Here is a 27,062-nt window from a genome sequence, read left to right on the forward strand (position 1 = left end):
TAATTTAACTAGATTTTCAGAAAACTAGAATTTAGAAATCAATTATTACGTTAATATTAACATTTTTCATTGATGGGGTAAATCATTTCAAATAAAAAAAACACATAAGTTGTTGTTGAATAAGACTTCAGACAATTGCAAATACATTAGTCACCTATAGATAGATTAGTTGTACGCAAAACTAGAATTTAGAAGTCAATAAATACGTTGATATTAACATTATTCATTGTTGGGGTACATAATTTCAAATTAAAAAAAAAAACATAATATGTTGATGAATAAGACTTCAGACAATTGCAAATACATTGGTCACCTATAGATAGATAAGTTGAACCCAAAACTAGAATTTAGAACTCAATAATTACGTTAATATTAACGTTATTCATTGTTGGGGTACATCATTTCAAATTAAAAAAAAAAACATAAGTTGTTGTTAAATAAGACTTCAGACAATTGAAAATACATTTATCCACCATAAATTAACTAGATATTCAGAAAACTAGAATTTAGAACTCAATTATTACGTTAGTATTAACATTTTTCATTGATGGGGTAAATCATTTCAAATAAAAAAAACACATAAGTTGTTGTTGAATAAGACTTCAGACAATTGCAAATACATTACTCACCTATAGATAGATTAGTTGTACGCAAAACTAGAATTTAGAAGTCAATAAATACATTGATATTAACATTATTCATTGTTGGGGTACATCATTTCAAATTAAAAAAAAAACATAATATGTTGATGAATAAGACATCAGACAATTGCAAATACATTACTCACCTATAGATAGATTAGTTGTACGCAAAACTAGAATTTAGAAGTCAATAAATACATTGATATTAACATTATTCATTGTTGGGGTACATCATTTCAAATTAAAAAAAAAACATAATATGTTGATGAATAAGACTTCAGACAATTGCAAATACATTGGTCACCTATAGATAGATTAGTTGAACCCAAAACTAGAATTTAGAAGTCAATAAATACGTTGATATTAACATTATTCATTGTTGGGGTACATCATTTCAAATTAAAAAAAAAACATAATATGTTGATGAAGAAGACTTCAGACAATTGCAAATACATTTATCCACCATAAATTAACTAGATATTCAGAAAACTAGAATTTAGAACTCAATTATTACGTTAATATTAACATTTTTTATTGATGGGGTAAATCATTTCAAATAAAAAAAACACATAATATGTTGATGAATAAGACTTCAGACAATTGCAAATACATTACTCACCTATAGATAGATTAGTTGTACGCAAAACTAGAATTTAGAAGTCAATAAATACGTTGATATTAACATAATTCATTGTTGGGGTACATCATTTCAAATTAAAAAAAAAACATAATATGTTGATGAAGAAGACTTCAGACAATTGCAAATACATTAGTCACCTTTAGATAGATTAGTTGTACGCAAAACTAGAATTTAGAAGTCAATAAATACGTTGATATTAACATTATTCATTGTTGGGGTACATCATTTCAAATTAAAAAAAAAACATAATATGTTGATGAAGAAGACTTCAGACAATTGCAAATACATTTATCCACCATAAATTAACTAGATATTCAGAAAACTAGAATTTAGAACTCAATTATTACGTTAGTATTAACATTTTTCATTGATGGGGTAAATCATTTCAAATAAAAAAAACACATCAGTTGTTGTTGAATAAGACTTCAGACAATTGCAAATACATTACTCACCTATAGATAGATTAGTTGTACGCAAAACTAGAATTTAGAAGTCAATAAATACATTGATATTAACATTATTCATTGTTGGGGTACATAATTTCAAATTAAAAAAAAAACATAATATGTTGATGAAGAAGACTTCAGACAATTGCAAATACATTTATCCACCATAAATTAACTAGATATTCAGAAAACTAGAATTTAGAACTCAATTATTACGTTAATATTAACATTTTTTATTGATGGGGTAAATCATTTCAAATAAAAAAAACACATAATATGTTGATGAATAAGACTTCAGACAATTGCAAATACATTACTCACCTATAGATAGATTAGTTGTACGCAAAACTAGAAATTAGAAGTCAATAAATACGTTGATATTAACATAATTCATTGTTGGGGTACATCATTTCAAATTAAAAAAAAAACATAATATGTTGATGAAGAAGACTTCAGACAATTGCAAATACATTAGTCACCTTTAGATAGATTAGTTGTACGCAAAACTAGAATTTAGAAGTCAATAAATACGTTGATATTAACATTATTCATTGTTGGGGTACATCATTTCAAATTAAAAAAAAAACATAATATGTTGATGAAGAAGACTTCAGACAATTGCAAATACATTTATCCACCATAAATTAACTAGATATTCAGAAAACTAGAATTTAGAACTCAATTATTACGTTAGTATTAACATTTTTCATTGATGGGGTAAATCATTTCAAATAAAAAAAACACATCAGTTGTTGTTGAATAAGACTTCAGACAATTGCAAATACATTACTCACCTATAGATAGATTAGTTGTACGCAAAACTAGAATTTAGAAGTCAATAAATACATTGATATTAACATTATTCATTGTTGGGGTACATAATTTCAAATTAAAAAAAAAACATAATATGTTGATGAAGAAGACTTCAGACAATTGCAAATACATTTATCCACCATAAATTAACTAGATATTCAGAAAACTAGAATTTAGAACTCAATTATTACGTTAATATTAACATTTTTTATTGATGGGGTAAATCATTTCAAATAAAAAAAACACATAATATGTTGATGAATAAGACTTCAGACAATTGCAAATACATAAGTCACCTATAGATAGATTAGTTGTACGCAAAACTAGAATTTAGAAGTCAATAAATACGTTGATATTAACATTATTCATTGTTGGGGTACATCATTTCAAATTAAAAAAAAAACATAATATGTTGATGAATAAGACTTCAGACAATTGCAAATACATTGGTCACCTATAGATAGATTAGTTGTACGCAAAACTAGAATTTAGAAGTCAATAAATACGTTGATATTAACATTATTCATTGTTGGGGTACATCATTTCAAATTAAAAAAAAAACATAATATGTTGATGAAGAAGACTTCAGACAATTGCAAATACATTTATCCACCATAAATTAACTAGATATTCAGAAAACTAGAATTTAGAACTCAATTATTACGTTAGTATTAACATTTTTCATTGATGGGGTAAATCATTTCAAATAAAAAAAACACATCAGTTGTTGTTGAATAAGACTTCAGACAATTGCAAATACATTACTCACCTATAGATAGATTAGTTGTACGCAAAACTAGAATTTAGAAGTCAATAAATACATTGATATTAACATTATTCATTGTTGGGGTACATCATTTCAAATTAAAAAAAAAACATAATATGTTGATGAAGAAGACTTCAGACAATTGCAAATACATTTATCCACTATAATTTAACTAGATTTTCAGAAAACTAGAATTTAGAAATCAATTATTACGTTAATATTAACATTTTTCATTGATGGGGTAAATCATTTCAAATTAAAAAAAAAAAACATAATATGTTGATGAATAAGACTTCAGACAATTGCAAATACATTGGTCACCTATAGATAGATTAGTTGAACCCAAAACTAGAATTTAGAACTCAATAATTACGTTAATATTAACGTTATTCATTGTTGGGGTACATCATTTCAAATTAAAAAAAAAAAACATAAGTTGTTGTTAAATAAGACTTCAGACAATTGAAAATACATTTATCCACCATAAATTAACTAGATATTCAGAAAACTAGAATTTAGAACTCAATTATTACGTTGATATTAACATTATTCATTGTTGGGGGTACATCATTTCAAATTAAAAAAAAAAACATAATATGTTGATGAAGAAGACTTCAGACAATTGCAAATACATTTATCCACCATAAATTAACTAGATATTCAGAAAACTAGAATTTAGAACTCAATTATTACGTTAGTATTAACATTTTTCATTGATGGGGTAAATCATTTCAAATTAAAAAAAAAAACATAATATGTTGATGAATAAGACTTCAGACAATTGCAAATACATTGGTCACCTATAGATAGATTAGTTGAACCCAAAACTAGAATTTAGAACTCAATAATTACGTTAATATTAACGTTATTCATTGTTGGGGTACATCATTTCAAATTAAAAAAAAAAACATAAGTTGTTGTTAAATAAGACTTCAGACAATTGAAAATACATTTATCCACCATAAATTAACTAGATATTCAGAAAACTAGAATTTAGAACTCAATTATTACGTTGATATTAACATTATTCATTGTTGGGGTACATCATTTCAAATTAAAAAAAAAACATAATATGTTGATGAAGAAGACTTCAGACAATTGCAAATACATTTATCCACCATAAATTAACTAGATATTCAGAAAACTAGAATTTAGAACTCAATTATTACGTTAGTATTAACATTTTTCATTGATGGGGTAAATCATTTCAAATAAAAAAAACACATCAGTTGTTGTTGAATAAGACTTCAGACAATTGCAAATACATTACTCACCTATAGATAGATTAGTTGTACGCAAAACTAGAATTTAGAAGTCAATAAATACATTGATATTAACATTATTCATTGTTGGGGTACATAATTTCAAATTAAAAAAAAACATAATATGTTGATGAAGAAGACTTCAGACAATTGAAAATACATTTATCCACCATAAATTAACTAGATATTCAGAAAACTAGAATTTAGAACTCAATTATTACGTTAATATTAACATTTTTCATTGATGGGGTAAATCATTTCAAATAAAAAAAACACATAATATGTTGATGAATAAGACTTCAGACAATTGCAAATACATAAGTCACCTATAGATAGATTAGTTGTACGCAAAACTAGAATTTAGAAGTCAATAAATACGTTGATATTAACATAATTCATTGTTGGGGTACATCATTTCAAATTAAAAAAAAAACATAATATGTTGATGAAGAAGACTTCAGACAATTGCAAATACATTTATCCACTATAATTTAACTAGATTTTCAGAAAACTAGAATTTAGAAATCAATTATTACGTTAATATTAACATTTTTCATTGATGGGGTAAATCATTTCAAATAAAAAAAAACACATAAGTTGTTGTTGAATAAGACTTCAGACAATTGCAAATACATTAGTCACCTATAGATAGATTAGTTGTACGCAAAACTAGAATTTAGAAGTCAATAAATACGTTGATATTAACATTATTCATTGTTGGGGTACATAATTTCAAATTAAAAAAAAAAACATAATATGTTGATGAATAAGACTTCAGACAATTGCAAATACATTGGTCACCTATAGATAGATAAGTTGAACCCAAAACTAGAATTTAGAACTCAATAATTACGTTAATATTAACGTTATTCATTGTTGGGGTACATCATTTCAAATTAAAAAAAAAAACATAAGTTGTTGTTAAATAAGACTTCAGACAATTGAAAATACATTTATCCACCATAAATTAACTAGATATTCAGAAAACTAGAATTTAGAACTCAATTATTACGTTAGTATTAACATTTTTCATTGATGGGGTAAATCATTTCAAATAAAAAAAACACATAAGTTGTTGTTGAATAAGACTTCAGACAATTGCAAATACATTACTCACCTATAGATAGATTAGTTGTACGCAAAACTAGAATTTAGAAGTCAATAAATACATTGATATTAACATTATTCATTGTTGGGGTACATCATTTCAAATTAAAAAAAAAAACATAATATGTTGATGAATAAGACATCAGACAATTGCAAATACATTACTCACCTATAGATAGATTAGTTGTACGCAAAACTAGAATTTAGAAGTCAATAAATACATTGATATTAACATTATTCATTGTTGGGGTACATCATTTCAAATTAAAAAAAAAACATAATATGTTGATGAATAAGACTTCAGACAATTGCAAATACATTGGTCACCTATAGATAGATTAGTTGAACCCAAAACTAGAATTTAGAAGTCAATAAATACGTTGATATTAACATTATTCATTGTTGGGGGTACATCATTTCAAATTAAAAAAAAAACATAATATGTTGATGAAGAAGACTTCAGACAATTGCAAATACATTTATCCACCATAAATTAACTAGATATTCAGAAAACTAGAATTTAGAACTCAATTATTACGTTAATATTAACATTTTTTATTGATGGGGGTAAATCATTTCAAATAAAAAAAACACATAATATGTTGATGAATAAGACTTCAGACAATTGCAAATACATTACTCACCTATAGATAGATTAGTTGTACGCAAAACTAGAATTTAGAAGTCAATAAATACGTTGATATTAACATAATTCATTGTTGGGGTACATCATTTCAAATTAAAAAAAAAACATAATATGTTGATGAAGAAGACTTCAGACAATTGCAAATACATTAGTCACCTTTAGATAGATTAGTTGTACGCAAAACTAGAATTTAGAAGTCAATAAATACGTTGATATTAACATTATTCATTGTTGGGGTACATCATTTCAAATTAAAAAAAAAACATAATATGTTGATGAAGAAGACTTCAGACAATTGCAAATACATTTATCCACCATAAATTAACTAGATATTCAGAAAACTAGAATTTAGAACTCAATTATTACGTTAGTATTAACATTTTTCATTGATGGGGTAAATCATTTCAAATAAAAAAAACACATCAGTTGTTGTTGAATAAGACTTCAGACAATTGCAAATACATTACTCACCTATAGATAGATTAGTTGTACGCAAAACTAGAATTTAGAAGTCAATAAATACATTGATATTAACATTATTCATTGTTGGGGTACATAATTTCAAATTAAAAAAAAAAACATAATATGTTGATGAAGAAGACTTCAGACAATTGCAAATACATTTATCCACCATAAATTAACTAGATATTCAGAAAACTAGAATTTAGAACTCAATTATTACGTTAATATTAACATTTTTTATTGATGGGGTAAATCATTTCAAATAAAAAAAAACACATAATATGTTGATGAATAAGACTTCAGACAATTGCAAATACATTGGTCACCTATAGATAGATTAGTTGTACGCAAAACTAGAATTTAGAAGTCAATAAATACGTTGATATTAACATTATTCATTGTTGGGGTACATCATTTCAAATTAAAAAAAAAACATAATATGTTGATGAAGAAGACTTCAGACAATTGCAAATACATTTATCCACCATAAATTAACTAGATATTCAGAAAACTAGAATTTAGAACTCAATTATTACGTTAGTATTAACATTTTTCATTGATGGGGTAAATCATTTCAAATAAAAAAAACACATCAGTTGTTGTTGAATAAGACTTCAGACAATTGCAAATACATTACTCACCTATAGATAGAATAGTTGTACGCAAAACTAGAATTTAGAAGTCAATAAATACATTGATATTAACATTATTCATTGTTGGGGTACATCATTTCAAATTAAAAAAAAAACATAATATGTTGATGAAGAAGACTTCAGACAATTGCAAATACATTTATCCACTATAATTTAACTAGATTTTCAGAAAACTAGAATTTAGAAATCAATTATTACGTTAATATTAACATTTTTCATTGATGGGGTAAATCATTTCAAATTAAAAAAAAAAACATAATATGTTGATGAATTAGACTTCAGACAATTGCAAATACATTGGTCACCTATAGATAGATTAGTTGAACCCAAAACTAGAATTTAGAACTCAATAATTACGTTAATATTAACGTTATTCATTGTTGGGGTACATCATTTCAAATTAAAAAAAAAAACATAAGTTGTTGTTAAATAAGACTTCAGACAATTGAAAATACATTTATCCACCATAAATTAACTAGATATTCAGAAAACTAGAATTTAGAACTCAATTATTACGTTGATATTAACATTATTCATTGTTGGGGTACATCATTTCAAATTAAAAAAAAAACATAATATGTTGATGAAGAAGACTTCAGACAATTGCAAATACATTTATCCACCATAAATTAACTAGATATTCAGAAAACTAGAATTTAGAACTCAATTATTACGTTAGTATTAACATTTTTCATTGATGGGGTAAATCATTTCAAATAAAAAAAACACATCAGTTGTTGTTGAATAAGACTTCAGACAATTGCAAATACATTACTCACCTATAGATAGATTAGTTGTACGCAAAACTAGAATTTAGAAGTCAATAAATACATTGATATTAACATTATTCATTGTTGGGGTACATAATTTCAAATTAAAAAAAAAACATAATATGTTGATGAAGAAGACTTCAGACAATTGAAAATACATTTATCCACCATAAATTAACTAGATATTCAGAAAACTAGAATTTAGAACTCAATTATTACGTTAATATTAACATTTTTCATTGATGGGGTAAATCATTTCAAATAAAAAAAACACATAATATGTTGATGAATAAGACTTCAGACAATTGCAAATACATAAGTCACCTATAGATAGATTAGTTGTACGCAAAACTAGAATTTAGAAGTCAATAAATACGTTGATATTAACATTATTCATTGTTGGGGTACATCATTTCAAATTAAAAAAAAAACATAATATGTTGATGAAGAAGACTTCAGACAATTGCAAATACATTTATCCACTATAATTTAACTAGATTTTCAGAAAACTAGAATTTAGAAATCAATTATTACGTTAATATTAACATTTTTCATTGATGGGGTAAATCATTTCAAATAAAAAAAACACATAAGTTGTTGTTGAATAAGACTTCAGACAATTGCAAATACATTAGTCACCTATAGATAGATTAGTTGTACGCAAAACTAGAATTTAGAAGTCAATAAATACGTTGATATTAACATTATTCATTGTTGGGGTACATAATTTCAAATTAAAAAAAAAAACATAATATGTTGATGAATAAGACTTCAGACAATTGCAAATACATTGGTCACCTATAGATAGATAAGTTGAACCCAAAACTAGAATTTAGAACTCAATAATTACGTTAATATTAACGTTATTCATTGTTGGGGTACATCATTTCAAATTAAAAAAAAAAACATAAGTTGTTGTTAAATAAGACTTCAGACAATTGAAAATACATTTATCCACCATAAATTAACTAGATATTCAGAAAACTAGAATTTAGAACTCAATTATTACGTTAGTATTAACATTTTTCATTGATGGGGTAAATCATTTCAAATAAAAAAAACACATAAGTTGTTGTTGAATAAGACTTCAGACAATTGCAAATACATTACTCACCTATAGATAGATTAGTTGTACGCAAAACTAGAATTTAGAAGTCAATAAATACATTGATATTAACATTATTCATTGTTGGGGTACATCATTTCAAATTAAAAAAAAAACATAATATGTTGATGAATAAGACATCAGACAATTGCAAATACATTACTCACCTATAGATAGATTAGTTGTACGCAAAACTAGAATTTAGAAGTCAATAAATACATTGATATTAACATTATTCATTGTTGGGGTACATCATTTCAAATTAAAAAAAAAACATAATATGTTGATGAATAAGACTTCAGACAATTGCAAATACATTGGTCACCTATAGATAGATTAGTTGAACCCAAAACTAGAATTTAGAACTCAATAATTACGTTAATATTAACGTTATTCATTGTTGGGGTACATCATTTCAAATTAAAAAAAAAAACATAAGTTGTTGTTAAATAAGACTTCAGACAATTGAAAATACATTTATCCACCATAAATTAACTAGATATTCAGAAAACTAGAATTTAGAACTCAATTATTACGTTAGTATTAACATTTTTCATTGATGGGGTAAATCATTTCAAATAAAAAAAAACACATAAGTTGTTGTTGAATAAGACTTCAGACAATTGCAAATACATTACTCACCTATAGATAGATTAGTTGTACGCAAAACTAGAATTTAGAAGTCAATAAATACATTGATATTAACATTATTCATTGTTGGGGTACATAATTTCAAATTAAAAAAAAAACATAATATGTTGATGAATAAGACTTCAGACTATTGCAAATACATTTATCCACTATACATAAACTAGATGATCTGAAAAACCAGAATTTCGAACTCAAAAATTACGTTAATATTAACATTATTCATTGTTGGGTTACATCATTTCAAATTAAAGAATAAACATAATATGTTGATGAATAAGACTTCAGACAATTGCAAATATATTAGTCACCTATAGATAGATTAGTTGTACGCAAAACTAGAATTTAGAAGTCAATAAATACGTTGATATTAACATTATTCATTGTTGGGGTACATCATTTCAAATAAAAAAAAAAACATAATATGTTGATGAAGAAGACTTCAGACAATTGCAAATACATTTATCCACCATAAATTAACTAGATATTCAGAAAACTAGAATTTAGAACTCAATTATTACGTTAGTATTAACATTTTTCATTGATGGGGTAAATCATTTCAAATAAAAAAAACACATAAGTTGTTGTTGAATAAGACTTCAGACAATTGCAAATACATTACTCACCTATAGATAGATTAGTTGTACGCAAAACTAGAATTTAGAAGTCAATAAATACATTGATATTAACATAATTCATTGTTGGGGTACATCATTTCAAATTAAAAAAAAAACATAATATGTTGATGAATAAGACTTCAGACAATTGCAAATACATTTATCCACTATACATAAACTAGATGATCAGAAAAACCAGAATTTAAAACTCAAAAATTACGTTAATATTAACATTATTCATTGTTGGGTTACATCATTTCAAATTAAAGAATAAACATAATATGTTGATGAATAAGACTTCAGACAATTGCAAATACATTAGTCACCTATAGATAGATTAGTTGTACGCAAAACTAGAATATAGAACACAAAAATTACGTTAATATTATCATTATTCATTGTTGGGTTACATCATTTCAAATTAAAAAATAACATAATATGTTGATGAATAAGACTTCAGACAATTGCATATACATTTATCCACTATACATAAACTAGATGATCTGAAAAACCAGAATTTCGACCTCAAAAATTACGTTAATATTAACATTTTTCATTGATGGGGTAAATCATTTCAAATAAAAAAAAAACATAAGTTGTTGTTAAATAAGACTTCAGACAATTGAAAATACATTTATCCACCATAAATTAACTAGATATTCAGAAAACTAGAATTTAGAACTCAATTATTACGTTAGTATTAACATTTTTCATTGATGGGGTAAATCATTTCAAATAAAAAAAACACATAAGTTGTTGTTGAATAAGACTTCAGACAATTGCAAATACATTACTCACCTATAGATAGATTAGTTGTACGCAAAACTAGAATTTAGAAGTCAATAAATACGTTGATATTAACATTATTCATTGTTGGGGTACATCATTTCAAATCAAAAAAAAAACATAATATGTTGATGAATAAGACTTCAGACAATTGCAAATACATTGGTCACCTATAGATAGATTAGTTGAACCCAAAACTAGAATTTAGAACTCAATAATTACGTTAATATTAACGTTATTCATTGTTGGGGTACATCATTTCAAATTAAAAAAAAAAACATAAGTTGTTGTTAAATAAGACTTCAGACAATTGAAAATACATTTATCCACCATAAATTAACTAGATATTCAGAAAACTAGAATTTAGAACTCAATTATTACGTTAGTATTAACATTTTTCATTGATGGGGTAAATCATTTCAAATAAAAAAAACACATAAGTTCTTGTTGAATAAGACTTCAGACAATTGCAAATACATTACTCACCTATAGATAGATTAGTTGTACGCAAAACTAGAATTTAGAAGTCAATAAATACATTGATATTAACATTATTCATTGTTGGGGTACATCATTTCAAATTAAAAAAAAAACATAATATGTTGATGAATAAGACTTCAGACAATTGCAAATACATTGGTCACCTATAGATAGATTAGTTGAACCCAAAACTAGAATTTAGAACTCAATAAATACGTTAATATTAACGTTATTCATTGTTGGGGTACATCATTTCAAATTAAAAAAAAAAACATAAGTTGTTGTTAAATAAGACTTCAGACAATTGAAAATACATTTATCCACCATAAATTAACTAGATATTCAGAAAACTAGAATTTAGAACTCAATTATTACGTTAGTATTAACATTTTTCATTGATGGGGTAAATCATTTCAAATAAAAAAAACACATAAGTTGTTGTTGAATAAGACTTCAGACAATTGCAAATACATTAGTCACCTATAGATAGATTAGTTGTACGCAAAACTAGAATTTAGAAGTCAATAAATACGTTGATATTAACATTATTCATTGTTGGGGTACATCATTTCAAATTAAAAAGAAAACATAAGTTGTTGTTAAATAAGACTTCAGACAATTGAAAATACATTTATCCACCATAAATTAACTAGATATTCAGAAAACTAGAATTTAGAACTCAATTATTACGTTAGTATTAACATTTTTCATTGATGGGGTAAATCATTTCAAATAAAAAAAACACATAAGTTGTTGTTGAATAAGACTTCAGACAATTGCAAATACATTACTCGACTATAGATAGATTAGTTGTACGCAAAACTAGAATTTAGAAGTCAATAAATACGTTGATATTAACATTATTCATTGTTGGGGTACATCATTTCAAATTAAAAAAAAAACATAATATGTTGATGAATAAGACTTCAGACAATTGCAAATACATTGGTCACCTATAGATAGATTAGTTGAACCCAAAACTAGAATTTAGAACTCAATAATTACGTTAATATTAACGTTATTCATTGTTGGGGTACATCATTTCAAATTAAAAAAAAAAACATAAGTTGTTGTTAAATAAGACTTCAGACAATTGAAAATACATTTATCCACCATAAATTAACTAGATATTCAGAAAACTAGAATTTAGAACTCAATTATTACGTTAGTATTAACATTTTTCATTGATGGGGTAAATCATTTCAAATAAAAAAAACACATAAGTTGTTGTTGAATAAGACTTCAGACAATTGCAAATACATTACTCACCTATAGATAGATTAGTTGTACGCAAAACTAGAATTTAGAAGTCAATAAATACATTGATATTAACATTATGCATTGTTGGGGTACATCATTTCAAATTAAAAAAAAAACATAATATGTTGATGAAGAAGACTTCAGACAATTGCAAATACATTTATCCACCATAAATTAACTAGATATTCAGAAAACTAGAATTTAGAACTCAATTATTACGTTAATATTAACATTTTTCATTGATGGGGTAAATCATTTCAAATAAAAAAAACACATAAGTTGTTGTTGAATAAGACTTCAGACAATTGCAAATACATTAGTCACCTATAGATAGATTAGTTGTACGCAAATCTAGAATTTAGAAGTCAATAAATACGTTGATATTAACATTATTCATTGTTGGGGTACATCATTTCAAATTAAAAAAAAAAACATAATATGTTGATGAATAAGACTTCAGACAATTGCAAATACATTGGTCACCTATAGATAGATAAGTTGAACCCAAAACTAGAATTTAGAACTCAATAATTACGTTAATATTAACGTTATTCATTGTTGGGGTACATCATTTCAAATTAAAAAAAAAAACATAAGTTGTTGTTAAATAAGACTTCAGACAATTGAAAATACATTTATCCACCATAAATTAACTAGATATTCAGAAAACTAGAATTTAGAACTCAATTATTACGTTAGTATTAACATTTTTCATTGATGGAGTAAATCATTTCAAATAAAAAAAACACATAAGTTGTTGTTGAATAAGACTTCAGACAATTGCAAATACATTACTCACCTATAGATAGATTAGTTGTACGCAAAACTAGAATTTAGAAGTCAATAAATACATTGATATTAACATTATTCATTGTTGGGGTACATCATTTCAAATTAAAAAAAAAACATAATATGTTGATGAATAAGACTTCAGACAATTGCAAATACATTGGTCACCTATAGATAGATTAGTTGAACCCAAAACTAGAATTTAGAACTCAATAATTACGTTAATATTAACGTTATTCATTGTTGGGGTACATCATTTCAAATTAAAAAAAAAAACATAAGGTGTTGTTAAATAAGACTTCAGACAATTGAAAATACATTTATCCACCATAAATTAACTAGATATTCAGAAAACTAGAATTTAGAACTCAATTATTACGTTAGTATTAACATTTTTCATTGATGGGGTAAATCATTTCAAATAAAAAAAACACATAAGTTGTTGTTGAATAAGACTTCAGACAATTGCAAATACATTACTCACCTATAGATAGATTAGTTGTACGCAAAACTAGAATTTAGAAGTCAATAAATACATTGATATTAACATTATTCATTGTTGGGGTACATCATTTCAAATTAAAAAAAAAACATAATATGTTGATGAATAAGACTTCAGACAATTGCAAATACATTGGTCACCTATAGATAGATTAGTTGAACCCAAAACTAGAATTTAGAACTCAATAAATACGTTAATATTAACGTTATTCATTGTTGGGGTACATCATTTCAAATTAAAAAAAAAAAACATAAGTTGTTGTTAAATAAGACTTCAGACAATTGAAAATACATTTATCCACCATAAATTAACTAGATATTCAGAAAACTAGAATTTAGAACTCAATTATTACGTTAGTATTAACATTTTTCATTGATGGGGTAAATCATTTCAAATAAAAAAAACACATAAGTTGTTGTTGAATAAGACTTCAGACAATTGCAAATACATTAGTCACCTATAGATAGATTAGTTGTACGCAAAACTAGAATTTAGAAGTCAATAAATACGTTGATATTAACATTATTCATTGTTGGGGTACATCATTTCAAATTAAAAAAAAAAACATAAGTTGTTGTTAAATAAGACTTCAGACAATTGAAAATACATTTATCCACCATAAATTAACTAGATATTCAGAAAACTAGAATTTAGAACTCAATTATTACGTTAGTATTAACATTTTTCATTGATGGGGTTAATCATTTCAAATAAAAAAAAACACATAAGTTGTTGTTGAATAAGACTTCAGACAATTGCAAATACATTACTCACCTATAGATAGATTAGTTGTACGCAAAACTAGAATTTAGAAGTCAATAAATACGTTGATATTAACATTATTCATTGTTGGGGTACATCATTTCAAATTAAAAAAAAAAACATAATATGTTGATGAATAAGACTTCAGACAATTGCAAATACATTGGTCACCTATAGATAGATTAGTTGAACCCAAAACTAGAATTTAGAACTCAATAATTACGTTAATATTAACGTTATTCATTGTTGGGGTACATCATTTCAAATTAAAAAAAAAACATAATATGTTGATGAAGAAGACTTCAGACAATTGCAAATACATTTATCCACCATAAATTAACTAGATTTTCAGAAAACTAGAATTTAGAACTCAATTATTACGTTAGTATTAACATTTTTCATTGTTGGGGTACATCATTTCAAATTAAAAAAAAAAACATAAGTTGTTGTTAAATAAGACTTCAGACAATTGAAAATACATTTATCCACCATAAATTAACTAGATATTCAGAAAACTAGAATTTAGAACTCAATTATTACGTTAGTATTAACATTTTTCATTGATGGGGTAAATCATTTCAAATAAAAAAAACACATAAGTTGTTGTTGAATAAGACTTCAGACAATTGCAAATACATTACTCACCTTTAGATAGATTAGTTGTACGCAAAACTAGAATTTAGAAGTCAATAAATACGTTGATATTAACATTATTCATTGTTGGGGTACATCATTTCAAATTAAAAAAAAAACATAATATGTTGATGAAGAAGACTTCAGACAATTGCAAATACATTTATCCACCATAAATTAACTAGATATTCAGAAAACTAGAATTTAGAACTCAATTATTACGTTAGTATTAACATTTTTCATTGATGGGGTAAATCATTTCAAATAAAAAAAACACATCAGTTGTTGTTGAATAAGACTTCAGACAATTGCAAATACATTACTCACCTATAGATAGATTAGTTGTACGCAAAACTAGAATTTAGAAGTCAATAAATACATTGATATTAACATTATTCATTGTTGGGGTACATAATTTCAAATTAAAAAAAAAACATAATATGTTGATGAATAAGACTTCAGACAATTGCAAATACATTGGTCACCTATAGATAGATTAGTTGTACGCAAAACTAGAATTTAGAAGTCAATAAATACGTTGATATTAACATTATTCATTGTTGGGGTACATCATTTCAAATTAAAAAAAAAACATAATATGTTGATGAAGAAGACTTCAGACAATTGCAAATACATTTATCCACCATAAATTAACTAGATATTCAGAAAACTAGAATTTAGAACTCAATTATTACGTTAGTATTAACATTTTTCATTGATGGGGTAAATCATTTCAAATAAAAAAAACACATCAGTTGTTGTTGAATAAGACTTCAGACAATTGCAAATACATTACTCACTTATAGATAGATTAGTTGTACGCAAAACTAGAATTTAGAAGTCAATAAATACGTTGATATTAACATTATTCATTGTTGGGGTACATCATTTCAAATTAAAAAAAAAACATAATATGTTGATGAATAAGACTACAGACAATTGCAAATACATTTATCCACTATACATAAACTAGATGATCAGAAAAACCAGAATTTAAAACTCAAAAATTACGTTAATATTAACATTATTCATTGTTGGGTTACATCATTTCAAATTAAAGAATAAACATAATATGTTGATGAATAAGACTTCAGACAATTGCAAATACATTAGTCACCTATAGATAGATTAGTTGTACGCAAAACTAGAATTTAGAAGTCAATAAATACGTTGATATTAACATTATTCATTGTTGGGGTACATCATTTCAAATTAAAAAAAAAACATAATATGTTGATGAAGAAGACTTCAGACAATTGCAAATACATTTATCCACCATAAATTAACTAGATATTTAGAAAACTAGAATTTAGAACTCAATTATTACGTTAGTATTAACATTTTTCATTGATGGGGTAAATCATTTCAAATAAAAAAAACACATAAGTTGTTGTTGAATAAGACTTCAGACAATTGCAAATACATTACTCACCTATAGATAGATTAGTTGAACCCAAAACTAGAATTTAGAACTCAATAATTACGTTAATATTAACGTTATTCATTGTTGGGGTACATCATTTCAAATTAAAAAAAAAAAACATAAGTTGTTGTTAAATAAGACTTCAGACAATTGAAAATACATTTATCCACCATAAATTAACTAGATATTCAGAAAACTAGAATTTAGAACTCAATTATTACGTTAGTATTAACATTTTTCATTGATGGGGTAAATCATTTCAAATAAAAAAAACACATAAGTTGTTGTTGAATAAGACTTCAGACAATTGCAAATACATTACTCACCTTTAGATAGATTAGTTGTACGCAAAACTAGAATTTAGAAGTCAATAAATACGTTGATATTAACATTATTCATTGTTGGGGTACATCATTTCAAATTAAAAAAAAAACATAATATGTTGATGAAGAAGACTTCAGACAATTGCAAATACATTTATCCACCATAAATTAACTAGATATTCAGAAAACTAGAATTTAGAACTCAATTATTACGTTAGTATTAACATTTTTCATTGATGGGGTAAATCATTTCAAATAAAAAAAACACATCAGTTGTTGTTGAATAAGACTTCAGACAATTGCAAATACATTACTCACCTATAGATAGATTAGTTGTACGCAAAACTAGAATTTAGAAGTCAATAAATACATTGATATTAACATTATTCATTGTTGGGGTACATAATTTCAAATTAAAAAAAAAACATAATATGTTGATGAAGAAGACTTCAGACAATTGCAAATACATTTATCCACCATAAATTAACTAGATATTCAGAAAACTAGAATTTAGAACTCAATTATTACGTTAATATTAACATTTTTCATTGATGGGGTAAATCATTTCAAATAAAAAAAACACATAATATGTTGATGAATAAGACTTCAGACAATTGCAAATACATAAGTCACCTATAGATAGATTAGTTGTACGCAAAACTAGAATTTAGAAGTCAATAAATACGTTGATATTAACATTATTCATTGTTGGGGTACATCATTTCAAATTAAAAAAAAAACATAATATGTTGATGAAGAAGACTTCAGACAATTGCAAATACATTTATCCACTATAATTTAACTAGATTTTCAGAAAACTAGAATTTAGAAATCAATTATTACGTTAATATTAACATTTTTCATTGATGGGGTAAATCATTTCAAATAAAAAAAACACATAAGTTGTTGTTGAATAAGACTTCAGACAATTGCAAATACATTAGTCACCTATAGATAGATTAGTTGTACGCAAAACTAGAATTTAGAAGTCAATAAATACGTTGATATTAACATTATTCATTGTTGGGGTACATCATTTCAAATTAAAAAAAAAAACATAATATGTTGATGAATAATACTTCAGACAATTGCAAATACATTGGTCACCTATAGATAGATTAGTTGAACCCAAAACTAGAATTTAGAACTCAATAATTACGTTAATATTAACGTTATTCATTGTTGGGGTACATCATTTCAAATTAAAAAAAAAAACATAAGTTGTTGTTAAATAAGACTTCAGACAATTGAAAATACATTTATCCACCATAAATTAACTAGATATTCAGAAAACTAGAATTTAGAACTCAATTATTACGTTAGTATTAACATTTTTCATTGATGGGGTAAATCATTTCAAATAAAAAAAACACATAAGTTGTTGTTGAATAAGACTTCAGACAATTGCAAATACATTACTCACCTATAGATAGATTAGTTGTACGCAAAACTAGAATTTAGAAGTCAATAAATACATTGATATTAACATTATGCATTGTTGGGGTACATCATTTCAAATTAAAAAAAAAACATAATATGTTGATGAAGAAGACTTCAGACAATTGCAAATACATTTATCCACCATAAATTAACTAGATATTCAGAAAACTAGAATTTAGAACTCAATTATTACGTTAATATTAACATTTTTCATTGATGGGGTAAATCTTTCAAATAAAAAAAACACATAATATGTTGATGAATAAGACTTCAGACAATTGCAAATACATAAGTCACCTATAGATAGATTAGTTGTACGCAAAACTAGAATTTAGAAGTCAATAAATACGTTGATATTAACATTATTCATTGTTGGGGTACATCATTTCAACTTAAAAAAAAAACATAATATGTTGATGAAGAAGACTTCAGACAATTGCAAATACATTTATCCACTATAATTTAACTAGATTTTCAGAAAACTAGAATTTAGAAATCAATTATTACGTTAATATTAACATTTTTCATTGATGGGGTAAATCATTTCAAATAAAAAAAACACATAAGTTGTTGTTGAATAAGACTTCAGACAATTGCAAATACATTAGTCACCTATAGATAGATTAGTTGTACGCAAATCTAGAATTTAGAAGTCAATAAATACGTTGATATTAACATTATTCATTGTTGGGGTACATCATTTCAAATTAAAAAAAAAAAACATAATATGTTGATGAATAAGACTTCAGACAATTGCAAATACATTGGTCACCTATAGATAGATAAGTTGAACCCAAAACTAGAATTTAGAACTCAATAATTACGTTAATATTAACGTTATTCATTGTTGGGGTACATCATTTCAAATTAAAAAAAAAAAACATAAGTTGTTGTTAAATAAGACTTCAGACAATTGAAAATACATTTATCCACCATAAATTAACTAGATATTCAGAAAACTAGAATTTAGAACTCAATTATTACGTTAGTATTAACATTTTTCATTGATGGGGTAAATCATTTCAAATAAAAAAAACACATAAGTTGTTGTTGAATAAGACTTCAGACAATTGCAAATACATTACTCACCTATAGATAGATTAGTTGTACGCAAAACTAGAATTTAGAAGTCAATAAATACATTGATATTAACATTATTCATTGTTGGGGTACATCATTTCAAATTAAAAAAAAAACATAATATGTTGATGAATAAGACTTCAGACAATTGCAAATACATTGGTCACCTATAGATAGATTAGTTGAACCCAAAACTAGAATTTAGAACTCAATAATTACGTTAATATTAACGTTATTCATTGTTGGGGTACATCATTTCAAATTAAAAAAAAAAACATAAGTTGTTGTTAAATAAGACTTCAGACAATTGAAAATACATTTATCCACCATAAATTAACTAGATATTCAGAAAACTAGAATTTAGAACTCAATTATTACGTTAGTATTAACATTTTTCATTGATGGGGTAAATCATTTCAAATAAAAAAAACACATAAGTTGTTGTTGAATAAGACTTCAGACAATTGCAAATACATTACTCACCTATAGATAGATTAGTTGTACGCAAAACTAGAATTTAGAAGTCAATAAATACATTGATATTAACATTATTCATTGTTGGGGTACATCATTTCAAATTAAAAAAAAAACATAATATGTTGATGAATAAGACTTCAGACAATTGCAAATACATTGGTCACCTATAGATAGATTAGTTGAACCCAAAACTAGAATTTAGAACTCAATTATTACGTTAGTATTAACATTTTTCATTGATGGGGTAAATCATTTCAAATAAAAAAAAACACATAAGTTGTTGTTGAATAAGACTTCAGACAATTGCAAATACATTAGTCACCTATAGATAGATTAGTTGTACGCAAAACTAGAATTTAGAAGTCAATAAATACGTTGATATTAACATTATTCATTGTTGGGGTACATCATTTCAAATTAAAAAAAAAAACATAAGTTGTTGTTAAATAAGACTTCAGACAATTGAAAATACATTTATCCACCATAAATTAACTAGATATTCAGAAAACTAGAATTTAGAACTCAATTATTACGTTAGTATTAACATTTTTCATTGATGGGGTTAATCATTTCAAATAAAAAAAACACATAAGTTGTTGTTGAATAAGACTTCAGACAATTGCAAATACATTACTCACCTATAGATAGATTAGTTGTACGCAAAACTAGAATTTAGAAGTCAATAAATACGTTGATATTAACATTATTCATTGTTGGGGTACATCATTTCAAATTAAAAAAAAAACATAATATGTTGATGAATAAGACTTCAGACAATTGCAAATACATTGGTCACCTATAGATAGATTAGTTGAACCCAAAACTAGAATTTAGAACTCAATAATTACGTTAATATTAACGTTATTCATTGTTGGGGTACATCATTTCAAATTAAAAAAAAAACATAATATGTTGATGAAGAAGACTTCAGACAATTGCAAATACATTTATCCACCATAAATTAACTAGATTTTCAGAAAACTAGAATTTAGAACTCAATTATTACGTTAGTATTAACATTTTTCATTGATGGGGTAAATCATTTCAAATAAAAAAAACACATCAGTTGTTGTTGAATAAGACTTCAGACAATTGCAAATACATTACTCACCTATAGATAGATTAGTTGTACGCAAAACTAGAATTTAGAAGTCAATAAATACATTGATATTAACATTATTCATTGTTGGGGTACATCATTTCAAATTAAAAAAAAAACATAATATGTTGATGAAGAAGACTTCAGACAATTGCAAATACATTTATCCACCATAAATTAACTAGATATTCAGAAAACTAGAATTTAGAACTCAATTATTACGTTAATATTAACATTTTTCATTGATGGGGTAAATCATTTCAAATAAAAAAAACACATAATATGTTGATGAATAAGACTTCAGACAATTGCAAATACATAAGTCACCTATAGATAGATTAGTTGTACGCAAAACTAGAATTTAGAAGTCAATAAATACGTTGATATTAACATTATTCATTGTTGGGGTACATCATTTCAAATTAAAAAAAAAACATAATATGTTGATGAATAAGACTACAGACAATTGCAAATACATTTATCCACTATACATAAACTAGATGATCAGAAAAACCAGAATTTAAAACTCAAAAATTACGTTAATATTAACATTATTCATTGTTGGGTTACATCATTTCAAATTAAAGAATAAACATAATATGTTGATGAATAAGACTTCAGACAATTGCAAATACATTAGTCACCTATAGATAGATTAGTTGTACGCAAAACTAGAATTTAGAAGTCAATAAATACGTTGATATTAACATTATTCATTGTTGGGGTACATCATTTCAAATTAAAAAAAAAACATAATATGTTGATGAAGAAGACTTCAGACAATTGCAAATACATTTATCCACCATAAATTAACTAGATATTTAGAAAACTAGAATTTAGAACTCAATTATTACGTTAGTATTAACATTTTTCATTGATGGGGTAAATCATTTCAAATAAAAAAAACACATAAGTTGTTGTTGAATAAGACTTCAGACAATTGCAAATACATTACTCACCTATAGATAGATTAGTTGAACTCAAAACTAGAATTTAGAACTCAATAATTACGTTAATATTAACGTTATTCATTGTTGGGGTACATCATTTCAAATTAAAAAAAAAAACATAAGTTGTTGTTAAATAAGACTTCAGACAATTGAAAATACATTTATCCACCATAAATTAACTAGATATTCAGAAAACTAGAATTTAGAACTCAATTATTACGTTAGTATTAACATTTTTCATTGATGGGGTAAATCATTTCAAATAAAAAAAACACATAAGTTGTTGTTTAATAAGACTTCAGACAATTGCAAATACATTACTCACCTTTAGATAGATTAGTTGTACGCAAAACTAGAATTTAGAAGTCAATAAATACGTTGATATTAACATTATTCATTGTTGGGGTACATCATTTCAAATTAAAAAAAAAACATAATATGTTGATGAAGAAGACTTCAGACAATTGCAAATACATTTATCCACCATAAATTAACTAGATATTCAGAAAACTAGAATTTAGAACTCAATTATTACGTTAGTATTAACATTTTTCATTGATGGGGTAAATCATTTCAAATAAAAAAAACACATCAGTTGTTGTTGAATAAGACTTCAGACAATTGCAAATACATTACTCACCTATAGATAGATTAGTTGTACGCAAAACTAGAATTTAGAAGTCAATAAATACATTGATATTAACATTATTCATTGTTGGGGTACATAATTTCAAATTAAAAAAAAAACATAATATGTTGATGAAGAAGACTTCAGACAATTGCAAATACATTTATCCACCATAAATTAACTAGATATTCAGAAAACTAGAATTTAGAACTCAATTATTACGTTAATATTAACATTTTTCATTGATGGGGTAAATCATTTCAAATAAAAAAAACACATAATATGTTGATGAATAAGACTTCAGACAATTGCAAATACATAAGTCACCTATAGATAGATTAGTTGTACGCAAAACTAGAATTTAGAAGTCAATAAATACGTTGATATTAACATTATTCATTGTTGGGGTACATCATTTCAAATTAAAAAAAAAACATAATATGTTGATGAATAAGACTTCAGACAATTGCAAATACATTGGTCACCTATAGATAGATTAGTTGAACCCAAAACTAGAATTTAGAACTCAATAATTACGTTAATATTAACGTTATTCATTGTTGGGGTACATCATTTCAAATTAAAAAAAAAAACATAAGTTGTTGTTAAATAAGACTTCAGACAATTGAAAATACATTTATCCACCATAAATTAACTAGATATTCAGAAAACTAGAATTTAGAACTCAATTATTACGTTAGTATTAACATTTTTCATTGATGGGGTAAATCATTTCAAATAAAAAAAACACATAAGTTGTTGTTGAATAAGACTTCAGACAATTGCAATTACATTACTCACCTATAGATAGATTAGTTGAACCCAAAACTAGAATTTAGAACTCAATAAATACGTTAATATTAACGTTATTCATTGTTGGGGTACATCATTTCAAATTAAAAAAAAAAACATAAGTTGTTGTTAAATAAGACTTCAGACAATTGAAAAAACATTTATCCACCATAAATTAACTAGATATTCAGAAAACTAGAATTTAGAACTCAATTATTACGTTAGTATTAACATTTTTCATATGGGGTAAATCATTTCAAATAAAAAAAAACACATAAGTTGTTGTTGAATAAGACTTCAGACAATTGCAAATACATTACTCACCTATAGATAGATTAGTTGTACGCAAAACTAGAATTTAGAAGTCAATAAATACGTTGATATTAACATTATTCATTGTTGGGGTACATCATTTCAAATTAAAAAAAAAACATAATATGTTGATGAATAAGACTTCAGACAATTGCAAATACATTGGTCACCTATAGATAGATTAGTTGAACCCAAAACTAGAATTTAGAACTCAATAATTACGTTAATATTAACGTTATTCATTGTTGGGGTACATCATTTCAAATTAAAAAAAAAAAACATAAGTTGTTGTTAAATAAGACTTCAGACAATTGAAAATACATTTATCCACCATAAATTAACTAGATATTCAGAAAACTAGAATTTAGAACTCAATTATTACGTTAGTATTAACATTTTTCATTGATGGGGTACATCATTTCAAATTAAAAAAAAAAACATAAGTTGTTGTTGAATAAGACTTCAGACAATTGCAAATACATTACTCACCTATAGATAGATTAGTTGTACGCAAAACTAGAATTTAGAAGTCAATAAATACATTGATATTAACATTATGCATTGTTGGGGTACATCATTTCAAATTAAAAAAAAAACATAATATGTTGATGAAGAAGACTTCAGACAATTGCAAATACATTTATCCACCATAAATTAACTAGATATTCAGAAAACTAGAATTTAGAACTCAATTATTACGTTAATATTAACATTTTTCATTGATGGGGTAAATCTTTCAAATAAAAAAAACACATAATATGTTGATGAATAAGACTTCAGACAATTGCAAATACATAAGTCACCTATAGATAGATTAGTTGTACGCAAAACTAGAATTTAGAAGTCAATAAATACGTTGATATTAACATTATTCATTGTTGGGGTACATCATTTCAACTTAAAAAAAAAACATAATATGTTGATGAAGAAGACTTCAGACAATTGCAAATACATTTATCCACTATAATTTAACTAGATTTTCAGAAAACTAGAATTTAGAAATCAATTATTACGTTAATATTAACATTTTTCATTGATGGGGTAAATCATTTCAAATAAAAAAAACACATAAGTTGTTGTTGAATAAGACTTCAGACAATTGCAAATACATTAGTCACCTATAGATAGATTAGTTGTACGCAAATCTAGAATTTAGAAGTCAATAAATACGTTGATATTAACATTATTCATTGTTGGGGTACATCATTTCAAATTAAAAAAAAAAACATAATATGTTGATGAATAAGACTTCAGACAATTGCAAATACATTGGTCACCTATAGATAGATAAGTTGAACCCAAAACTAGAATTTAGAACTCAATAATTACGTTAATATTAACGTTATTCATTGTTGGGGTACATCATTTCAAATTAAAAAAAAAAACATAAGTTGTTGTTAAATAAGACTTCAGACAATTGAAAATACATTTATCCACCATAAATTAACTAGATATTCAGAAAACTAGAATTTAGAACTCAATTATTACGTTAGTATTAACATTTTTCATTGATGGGGTAAATCATTTCAAATAAAAAAAACACATAAGTTGTTGTTGAATAAGACTTCAGACAATTGCAAATACATTACTCACCTATAGATAGATTAGTTGTACGCAAAACTAGAATTTAGAAGTCAATAAATACATTGATATTAACATTATTCATTGTTGGGGTACATCATTTCAAATTAAAAAAAAAACATAATATGTTGATGAATAAGACTTCAGACAATTGCAAATACATTGGTCACCTATAGATAGATTAGTTGAACCCAAAACTAGAATTTAGAACTCAATAATTACGTTAATATTAACGTTATTCATTGTTGGGGTACATCATTTCAAATTAAAAAAAAAAACATAAGTTGTTGTTAAATAAGACTTCAGACAATTGAAAATACATTTATCCACCATAAATTAACTAGATATTCAGAAAACTAGAATTTAGAACTCAATTATTACGTTAGTATTAACATTTTTCATTGATGGGGTAAATCATTTCAAATAAAAAAAACACATACGTTGTTGTTGAATAAGACTTCAGACAATTGCAAATACATTACTCACCTATAGATAGATTAGTTGTACGCAAAACTAGAATTTAGAAGTCAATAAATACATTGATATTAACATTATTCATTGTTGGGGTACATCATTTCAAATTAAAAAAAAAACATAATATGTTGATGAATAAGACTTCAGACAATTGCAAATACATTGGTCACCTATAGATAGATTAGTTGAACCCAAAACTAGAATTTAGAACTCAATAAATACGTTAATATTAACGTTATTCATTGTTGGGGTACATCATTTCAAATTAAAAAAAAAAACATAAGTTGTTGTTAAATAAGACTTCAGACAATTGAAAATACATTTATCCACCATAAATTAACTAGATATTCAGAAAACTAGAATTTAGAACTCAATTATTACGTTAGTATTAACATTTTTCATTGATGGGGTAAATCATTTCAAATAAAAAAAACACATAAGTTGTTGTTGAATAAGACTTCAGACAATTGCAAATACATTAGTCACCTATAGATAGATTAGTTGTACGCAAAACTAGAATTTAGAAGTCAATAAATACGTTGATATTAACATTATTCATTGTTGGGGTACATCATTTCAAATTAAAAAAAAAAACATAAGTTGTTGTTAAATAAGACTTCAGACAATTGAAAATACATTTATCCACCATAAATTAACTAGATATTCAGAAAACTAGAATTTAGAACTCAATTATT

The sequence above is a fragment of the Metopolophium dirhodum genome, chromosome 1 (genome assembly GCF_019925205.1).
Source record: "Metopolophium dirhodum isolate CAU chromosome 1, ASM1992520v1, whole genome shotgun sequence".
Lineage (NCBI taxonomy): Eukaryota > Metazoa > Arthropoda > Insecta > Hemiptera > Aphididae > Metopolophium > Metopolophium dirhodum.